The 9,865-nt window shown below is 48.8% G+C and overlaps 3 non-coding genes and 1 pseudogene across 3 annotated transcripts; all 4 read right to left on the minus strand.

Annotated features, from left to right (window-relative positions):
• Positions 1-4,959: 4,959 nt before the first annotated feature.
• On the minus strand, positions 4,960-5,123 carry LOC138660022 (U1 spliceosomal RNA). Its single transcript, XR_011317523.1, has one exon. It is a non-coding gene; the product is annotated as a U1 spliceosomal RNA (small nuclear RNA).
• An 813-nt stretch (positions 5,124-5,936) lies between these two features.
• Positions 5,937-6,100, minus strand: LOC138660023 (U1 spliceosomal RNA). Its single transcript, XR_011317524.1, has one exon. It is a non-coding gene; the product is annotated as a U1 spliceosomal RNA (small nuclear RNA).
• Positions 6,101-6,912: 812 nt separating this feature from the next.
• Positions 6,913-7,076, minus strand: LOC138660024 (U1 spliceosomal RNA). Its single transcript, XR_011317525.1, has one exon. It is a non-coding gene; the product is annotated as a U1 spliceosomal RNA (small nuclear RNA).
• An 812-nt stretch (positions 7,077-7,888) lies between these two features.
• On the minus strand, positions 7,889-8,035 carry LOC138660422 (U1 spliceosomal RNA; annotated as a pseudogene).
• Between the last annotated feature and the right edge of the window lie 1,830 nt (positions 8,036-9,865).

The following is a 9,865-nucleotide window of genomic DNA, read 5'->3' on the forward strand; positions in this document are numbered from 1 at the left end:
TTTGACCCCCAAAAAAAGGTAAACAGTTTCCTTGTAACTCTCTTAGTCCATAAACTCGCGGGCGGAAATATCAGAGCAGTATATAGCAGTAATGGAAGGATCACTGACTTCACGATAAGTACCTTCCCTCTCAGAGACAAGTTCCTTAATTTCCAATAATTCAGTTTCTGTTCTGTTTTATTTTCCAGGATCCTCAGACTCTTCTTCCCTTTAAGTTCCTTTTCAAAGATAACACCGAGGACCTCTATCTCTTCTTTTCTTTCTACTCCCACCACACTAACATCCACCTGCCTTCCAAAGTTGCAAAACTGACACTTACTCCAATTTACAGCCATTCCAGCCACACAACAAAAAATTCTTACATGAAGATTTATCCTATTAAGCTCAGCTTGCGAACCACAAATAAAAGCAATGTCATCCATGTAACTTAATGATTTCACAGGACCCCCCATTCCTCCAGGGACAAAGGCACCATCCACACACTTATCGACTTGCACACTTTTTAAAAGAGCTTCTACTACGCAAATAAAAAGAATAGGAGATAAAGGGCACCCTTGCCTAACGCCAGATAGAATATTAAAACTAGAACTCACGTGACCATTAATTAAGAGCTGACTACTAACTCCACAATAAAAAGACTTAATAATGTTCAATAATTTAGTGGGGATCCCAAGGTGTCTAAGTGCAGCAAACAAAAATCTATGTGAAACTTTATCAAAAGCTTTTTCCAGGTCAACTGACTGTACAAGAAGGGGGTTCTTATTAAAATTAGCGTAATAAATTAAGTCCCTTAAAAGCAACAAGTTGTCCGATATTCTCCTACCTGGCACTGCACATGCTTGGTATTCACCCACCATGTCCATTATTACTTCACTCAATCTACTTGCCACAATTTTGGAAATAATCTTGTAATCACAATTGAGCAAAGTTATTGGTCTCCAGTTTTTAATTTCTCTCACATCACCCTTCTTATGTATCAAAGTGACGATCCCTCTACGCATAGAGTCAGACAGAACCGCATGAGTAAAAACATATTCCACCACCCGATAAAATTCCACACCTAAAATGTCCCAAAATACTACATAAAATTCCACAGGAAGGCCATCACAGCCAGGTGTCTTCCCTTTCGCCAGTCCATCCACAGCACGCCTCACTTCATCCTTTTTGAGCCCATCACTTAGAAAAGACACCTTTTCTTCAGGAATATTATCAGTCAAAATATTACAATAATCATTGATTTCTGCATCACTGGCTCTGCTGTCATTCGAAAAAAGGGTTTTATAAAAAGAATGAATACCATTAATCATTTCCTCCCCAGACTTCTCACCTGCAGGAGTAAAAACAGACTTAAAAACCCCTTTAGGCTTAAAACATTTCTTAAAAAAATATCTTGTACATTGCTCATCTTCTTCCATGTGCTGTATTTTTGCTTTAAAGACAATAGATTTCCCTTTTTCAATTAGTGTTTTTTTAAAATCCTCCTTCAAATCACCAATCTCATTATCCACCTCCATCCCAGCTCTTTTAAACTTATAAAGCGCTTCCATCTTAGAAATTATTGCTTCCTCTTGATCTCTTTTAGCTTTTGCCCTTTTAAAACACACCCCTTTAAAATAATATGCAAATTTCTCCTTTGCCCAATCCCACCATTCCAGCAGATTTTTAAAACGGTGCTGTTCAGACACACAGAATGTAAACACGTTTTTAAAACCACTTCTCACCTCCTCTTCTTCCAGCAGGCTTACATTTAGCTTCCAGAGCCCCTTGCCAAAAGCAAGGGACTCAACAATACACAGATCCACCATTACCATCTTATGATCAGAAAAAGTATTTGTCACATGATTACATTTGGTAACTTTGATCCCTTCAGACACAAACACATAATCGATCCGGGAACTACAACGCCCACTGTCCGCCACAAATGTAAACTTGTTTTCATTCGGCCGAACCATCAAACCCACATCCGTGTAGCGTAAATCCTGCACCACTTGATTCAACATATTGGAAGTCACATCCGTCCTGAATTCCGCAGAGCTCTTACGATCATTTGCAGATCTAATGCAATTAAAATCACCTGCTATTATAGAAAAATCTCTACCTGGCAGAAACCACTTTACCGACTCCAAAAAGGACACCCGTGCTTTCTTGTCCGCAGGGGCATAAATATTAAAAACCCTTACCCGGTGACCTAAGAAATCTAATAACAAAAACAAACATCTTCCAGGTATGATAATTTTAAACTGTAATACTTTTAAATTATTATTTTTCAATAGTATGCCAACCCCCTCATTTTTATTGTCTGTACAAGGAGACCAAAAAGACTGCCCCCTGCTCCATTCACTTGCATGCGGTGAGGCTTTTATTGCACATTCTTGTAGACATATAATGTCAGCATTCACCCTCTCCATATAATCTAATATACCTGCTCTCCTGATAGAAGAACTGATCCCTCGCACATTCAGGGAAGCAACACATAAACTCATCATGGCAAAAAAAATTATTTTCCACCATACATTCTCCATCATGATTCAGAGAAAGGAGTATTCCTACTATCCACCTTTCTACATATATCAGGCGACTCAGGATCCGAGCCCCTGTTAGAAACACCTGGCCTTGGAGAGACAGGATCTCCCTGCCCACCAGACCAACACCCCTCCATTCTACTCTTTTTACTGAGCGAGGAAGCTATTTCCTCATCCTCTTCCTCATCCTCCCCATCATCATCATCATCATCATCATCACCATCCTCAAAAACACTTTCATCACTACTACTAGTCCCCCCATCCCTCTGCCCAGGAGTGAGCGTCCGATCTGAATCCTCCTCCTCCTGAAACTCCATTCCTTCCCCATCTCCCTCCCCCACTACAGGGTCCACACATACGCCTGCATTAGCATATGCAAATTCACCACCAAGGCCCTGTCCTTCAGACACAGTCTCCATTGCATTCTTGGCCTCGCCCAGATCAACTATAGGAGAGCTCTGAAAATCTTTTCCCCCTTCCTGGCCCCGCCCTCCATCCTCCATCTTAGATCCAGCATGGCTCACTTTACTTCCACCATTTTGTTTCTGACTTCTTTGCTCTTTAGCTGCATTTGAAACTATCACACCAGCACGATGCTCAGGTTTGCCTTTTCCACCAAACTCACTTTTCTCATTCTTAGCGCTTTCATGCTCACCACTCTTACCATCACTCTTATTTCCCCAGTGACCACTAGTTGCCTCCGCATAGGACTTAGGAATCTGAGTCCACAATCTACATTTCCTGGCAAAGTGACCTTCCAACCCACACAAATCACACACCTTTGCCTCAGGGCAACTATCCACCATGTGGCCGGGCTTCCCACAATTCTTACAAACAATTCCTTGCACCGGGCATTCTTTCTGCACATGTCCGTACATATGACACTTTCTACAATATTCAATTTGTCCAGTGTAGAAACAAAAACCCCTCTCCCCCCCAATTGAAAATTGTGCAGGAATGCTCAGAGCCCCCCCAATGGCTGTTGCATCAGGAATTAATTTCACCAAGTATCTTCTTTTGCCATTATAATAGTTATGCCTATTTTTCATCTTCCCCAGGAATTTGACTTCATAACAGTATCTTCTCAAAAAATGGGTTACGGTATCATCTGGAACCTTGGGATTATACATATGTACCACAACATACTTGTAAGTCTGTTGAAAAAGGGGCTCCACAACAATAAACTCCAGGCATTCCACTTCTTTCTTCTCCTTCATCCGCACCAGCTCCATGTAGACTTTCTGACATATACCCAAGGAAACAAACGTGATATCATAAATTCCCTGCTTTTGAAAATCCTGCAGTGCCAATACATCTGTTACCTTAAGGCTTCTTATGTTCTTCAAGACATCCATGCAAATTTGGTCCAGGCCAATTTCTTCCTCATGTCCAGACAGGACTTGTAGACGGACAGAGTCCTCTAATCCACGTGCCTTCTCCACCATTTTCGTAGCAGATAAACACAGTCGCCACTCTATCGCACACCAGGGCCCCACAAGGGGAACCCCGATCGCAACCGCCAACCAACAAGAAACAGAAGTAGTCTCCCACCACTGCTGCCCGTCAGAAGGCTGAGAAGCGATACTCACCCAGAGAGAATGGTATCTCCCCTGCCAGGTAAGTATGAGTTGGGGCCCGCCGGCCCGACGAGCGCCCCTCCGACGCAGCTCCCCAACATCGCGGAGTCTCGTGCCCGAAAGGGAGGGGGTGGGGGGTGGCGTTCGGCACAGACCGCACGGAGGCTCCTCGAGTGGGAGGCGCCGGTCGCTCCCGACGCGGCTGACGCCCACTCCGACCCCCACAGGGCAGGCCGAGCTCAAGTCAAAAGCCGCCCAAGATGCACAGCAGCAGCCTGAGTCATTTGCATATAGGAGCCTCGGCTCCGCCCCAGCCTCGCGTCACGTTGCTGCGCTGGCCTGAGAACATGCTGTAGACAGCTCGAGCTCCAGCTGCCGGCACCCTCTCATGACTCACTCATCTCCGCTCAAGAGGATGCACGCTGGAGGAGGCTCAAGGGCAGGAGGACCAAACCGCAGATAGCTGCGCACCAGCGGCCCACTCACAGCTCCAGCTCCAGCCCCAAGGCTGTGAGATGGGGATGCTGCAGGTGCCCTCCCGCGAGCATGCCCACCTGCACCTGCAGACAAGCAGAGCAAGCCATGTCGTCACCAAGTCAACGAGATGCAAGCGACTTGCTCAATCCCCACCAGCCGGGGGTGGGGGGGTCAAAAAGGGCCAAAGTGTCGAGCAAAGGCAACAACCTCAAACCAACCAAGAAACAATAAACAAAGCATAGCAGCTACACAGGGAAGGTGGCATCCTTCCCCCACAAGGGGGAGCCAAAGGCCACGTCTGCCCGCTGCTTGGAGCTTTTCTCCAAAGCATCGCTTCGGCTCAGCAGAGCATCTTTTGTGTTCTGTCTTTGACCATAGGAAATCAGGGGAAAGCGCGAACGCAGTCCCCCACTACCACAAATTATGCAGTCGAGTTTCCCGCATTTGGGGAAATCGCAGGGGTCAGCACACCCGGAGTGCAATGGATGAGCCTCACCCTGGGAGAACCACCTTAGTGATCATGGTATCTCCCCTGCCAGGTAAGTATGAGTTGGGGCCCGCCGGCCCGACGAGCGCCCCTCCGACGCAGCTCCCCAACATCGCGGAGTCTCGTGCCCGAAAGGGAGGGGGGTGGGGGGTGGCGTTCGGCACAGACCGCACGGAGGCTCCTCGAGTGGGAGGCGCCGGTCGCTCCCGACGCGGCTGACGCCCACTCCGACCCCCACAGGGCAGGCCGAGCTCAAGTCAAAAGCCGCCCAAGATGCACAGCAGCAGCCTGAGTCATTTGCATATAGGAGCCTCGGCTCCGCCCCAGCCTCGCGTCACGTTGCTGCGCTGGCCTGAGAACATGCTGTAGACAGCTCGAGCTCCAGCTGCCGGCACCCTCTCATGACTCACTCATCTCCGCTCAAGAGGATGCACGCTGGAGGAGGCTCAAGGGCAGGAGGACCAAACCGCAGATAGCTGCGCACCAGCGGCCCACTCACAGCTCCAGCTCCAGCCCCAAGGCTGTGAGATGGGGATGCTGCAGGTGCCCTCCCGCGAGCATGCCCGCCTGCACCTGCAGACAAGCAGAGCAAGCCATGTCGTCACCAAGTCAACGAGATGCAAGCGACTTGCTCAATCCCCACCAGCCGGGGGTGGGGGGGTCAAAAAGGGCCAAAGTGTCGAGCAAAGGCAACAACCTCAAACCAACCAAGAAACAATAAACAAAGCATAGCAGCGACACAGGGAAGGTGGCATCCTTCCCCCACAAGGGGGAGCCAAAGGCCACGTCTGCCCGCTGCTTGGAGCTTTTCTCCAAAGCATCGCTTCGGCTCAGCAGAGCATCTTTTGTGTTCTGTCTTTGACCATAGGAAATCAGGGGAAAGCGCGAACGCAGTCCCCCACTACCACAAATTATGCAGTCGAGTTTCCCGCATTTGGGGAAATCGCAGGGGTCAGCACACCCGGAGTGCAATGGATGAGCCTCACCCTGGGAGAACCACCTTAGTGATCATGGTATCTCCCCTGCCAGGTAAGTATGAGTTGGGGCCCGCCGGCCCGACGAGCGCCCCTCCGACGCAGCTCCCCAACATCGCGGAGTCTCGTGCCCGAAAGGGAGGGGGTGGGGGGTGGCGTTCGGCACAGACCGCACGGAGGCTCCTCGAGTGGGAGGCGCCGGTCGCTCCCGACACGGCTGACGCCCACTCCGACCCCCACAGGGCAGGCCGAGCTCAAGTCAAAAGCCGCCCAAGATGCACAGCAGCAGCCTGAGTCATTTGCATATAGGAGCCTCGGCTCCGCCCCAGCCTCGCGTCACGTTGCTGCGCTGGCCTGAGAACATGCTGTAGACAGCTCGAGCTCCAGCTGCCGGCACCCTCTCATGACTCACTCATCTCCGCTCAAGAGGATGCACGCTGGAGGAGGCTCAAGGGCAGGAGGACCAAACCGCAGATAGCTGCGCACCAGCGGCCCACTCACAGCTCCAGCTCCAGCCCCAAGGCTGTGAGATGGGGATGCTGCAGGTGCCCTCCCGCGAGCATGCCCGCCTGCACCTGCAGACAAGCAGAGCAAGCCATGTCGTCACCAAGTCAACGAGATGCAAGCGACTTGCTCAATCCCCACCAGCCGGGGGTGGGGGGGTCAAAAAGGGCCAAAGTGTCGAGCAAAGGCAACAACCTCAAACCAACCAAGAAACAATAAACAAAGCATAGCAGCGACACAGGGAAGGTGGCATCCTTCCCCCACAAGGGGGAGCCAAAGGCCACGTCTGCCCGCTGCTTGGAGCTTTTCTCCAAAGCATCGCTTCGGCTCAGCAGAGCATCTTTTGTGTTCTGTCTTTGACCATAGGAAATCAGGGGAAAGCGCGAACGCAGTCCCCCACTACCACAAATTATGCAGTCGAGTTTCCCGCATTTGGGGAAATCGCAGGGGTCAGCACACCCGGAGTGCAATGGATGAGCCTCACCCTGGGAGAACCACCTTAGTGATCATGGTATCTCCCCTGCCAGGTAAGTATGAGTTGGGGCCCGCCGGCCCGACGAGCGCCCCTCCGACGCAGCTCCCCAACATCGCGGAGTCTCGTGCCCGAAAGGGAGGGGGTGGGGGGTGGCGTTCGGCACAGACCGCACGGAGGCTCCTCGAGTGGGAGGCGCCGGTCGCTCCCGACGTGGCTGACGCCCACTCCGACCCCCACAGGGCAGGCCGAGCTCAAGTCAAAAGCCGCCCAAGATGCACAGCAGCAGCCTGAGTCATTTGCATATAGGAGCCTCGGCTCCGCCCCAGCCTCGCGTCACGTTGCTGCGCTGGCCTGAGAACATGCTGTAGACAGCTCGAGCTCCAGCTGCCGGCACCCTCTCATGACTCACTCATCTCCGCTCAAGAGGATGCACGCTGGAGGAGGCTCAAGGGCAGGAGGACCAAACCGCAGATAGCTGCGCACCAGCGGCCCACTCACAGCTCCAGCTCCAGCCCCAAGGCTGTGAGATGGGGATGCTGCAGGTGCCCTCCCGCGAGCATGCCCGCCTGCACCTGCAGACAAGCAGAGCAAGCCATGTCGTCACCAAGTCAACGAGATGCAAGCGACTTGCTCAATCCCCACCAGCCGGGGGTGGGGGGGTCAAAAAGGGCCAAAGTGTCGAGCAAAGGCAACAACCTCAAACCAACCAAGAAACAATAAACAAAGCATAGCAGCGACACAGGGAAGGTGGCATCCTTCCCCCACAAGGGGGAGCCAAAGGCCACGTCTGCCCGCTGCTTGGAGCTTTTCTCCAAAGCATCGCTTCGGCTCAGCAGAGCATCTTTTGTGTTCTGTCTTTGACCATAGGAAATCAGGGGAAAGCGCGAACGCAGTCCCCCACTACCACAAATTATGCAGTCGAGTTTCCCGCATTTGGGGAAATCGCAGGGGTCAGCACACCCGGAGTGCAATGGATGAGCCTCACCCTGGGAGAACCTTTTTCCTCAGATTGGAACTCTCATTAACGCATGCATCATCTGCGCGTTCAATTAACAAGTTTCCTGATCATCATATGGAAAAATCTCCCATAAACAAAAAAAACAATCCCGATCACCAAAAAATAATCAAAATCCTACCTACAGTAATCATTCCACTGTGAGTACTTCCAAAGTGTTTCTGCTGTTGTTTCACCGAGTCTTTTCTTATCTAATAGATAAACATAAAACAACCTGGCAAGAAAAATGTTCTTACAGTCCATTGGAGAGAGACACACCTTTTTAAAAATAACCAGGTTCCGTGAATCCCACAAAACTTCCTTATATATGGCAAAAATAATCCAACTCATCCGTCTCCTTTCCAAGTGATTGAAATCTTGACCTGTTAATATCCTTCTAAAATCAAAGCAATGGAACCCAACAAGAGCAATAAAAAACCGGGATAAAAGGGTAAAAACTTTTTTTTGCAAAAGGACAGTCCCAAAAAATGTGCTGAATTGTCTCTGGATCCTTACATCCCTCCCTTGGACAAAATTCTTGAACCCGTATCCCTCTTCTATTCAAAAAAGCTCGTGTTGGCAAACATCCTTGTAATGCCATCCAAGTTACGTCCTTTTGCCGATTGCTGATTCCTATAACAAAAAACAGCTTCCAGACTTGCCTTGATTGCGCAGTATTGCAGGATGGCACATCACATAAAAATTCTCTCTCCTTTAATCTCTTAACAATCTCTCTTTTATCAGGTCTATCTGTGGAGCTTAAACCAATTTGATCATAGAAGGACTTAAGTACTACATAAAAAGACGGAACCACAAACGCGACCGGCTTCCTCAAATCCTTCTCACACCAGCTCCATTTCTGAAACAGCCATCCTGCCAAAAACCTGCACATGTCTGCAGCCTTACTTTTACTCTGGGAAAGTCTATAAATATTCAACAAATAGTGCATCTTTAACCCTCCGTCACATACAATATTCGGACTAACGAGTTCACATACAATGTGCCTGTCAGGCGCCTGCTGGAAAAATACCTATAATATCTAATGTTTGCAATTTCAGTGCTCTAAAAGTGATCAGTGACCTTCATAGGGATGTAATAAAAGAGACTACACATAATCAGTTGCAAAAAAAACATTTACTTAACATAAAACTAATAACTATGAAATACAAACTTTTCAAAACTCCCGCCAAATAGTCCCCAGTTCGATTCTCTCAAAAAAATGTACAAAGAAAATTTTTGAACACAAACTTAATTTTAAGGTACCTTAAGTACTATTAAAAACATATTCAATCAGAAGTAGATGCTGAGGTTTCCCCAGAAAAGTCACACTTGCAGAGCAAATAGCAAGAATTACACACCATTTTTGCATGTGTCAGGCAAATTGCTTTATGACATTTGAGACATTCATAATTTGAAAGCCTTCTGGTTCCGCTTTCCGTTTGGCAGGTGGTGCATCTCCTTCTTTTGTGAGGTGGTGCAGATGGTGACTTTTCACCATCATCTTCTGGGCGGAACCTTTTGAGCTGAACTTGAAGGCGAGAGGGGATACCGATTGTTTTCACGCTTCTCCTGCGTAGCTCTCCAAGTACTAGTTCACGGGCCAATTTTTTCAGATACAATCGTCTACGGAGTGGTTCAAGCTTGTTTTCAAGATAAATTACTTGTGAATTTATACCACCCAAATTCAACATAGCAAAAAATATGACCATTGGCCAGCGTTTGATGTTTCTGCTGACGTTGAAAGTGGAGCACATCTGATCTGCTGTATCCACACCCCCTTTGGTGGCATTGTAAAATGTAATTATCTCCAGTTTTTTTTCTGCCCCAGTCCCAGGATCGATGGCAGCATCATCAT

The sequence above is a fragment of the Ranitomeya imitator genome, chromosome 1 (genome assembly GCF_032444005.1).
Source record: "Ranitomeya imitator isolate aRanImi1 chromosome 1, aRanImi1.pri, whole genome shotgun sequence".
NCBI lineage: Eukaryota > Metazoa > Chordata > Amphibia > Anura > Dendrobatidae > Ranitomeya > Ranitomeya imitator.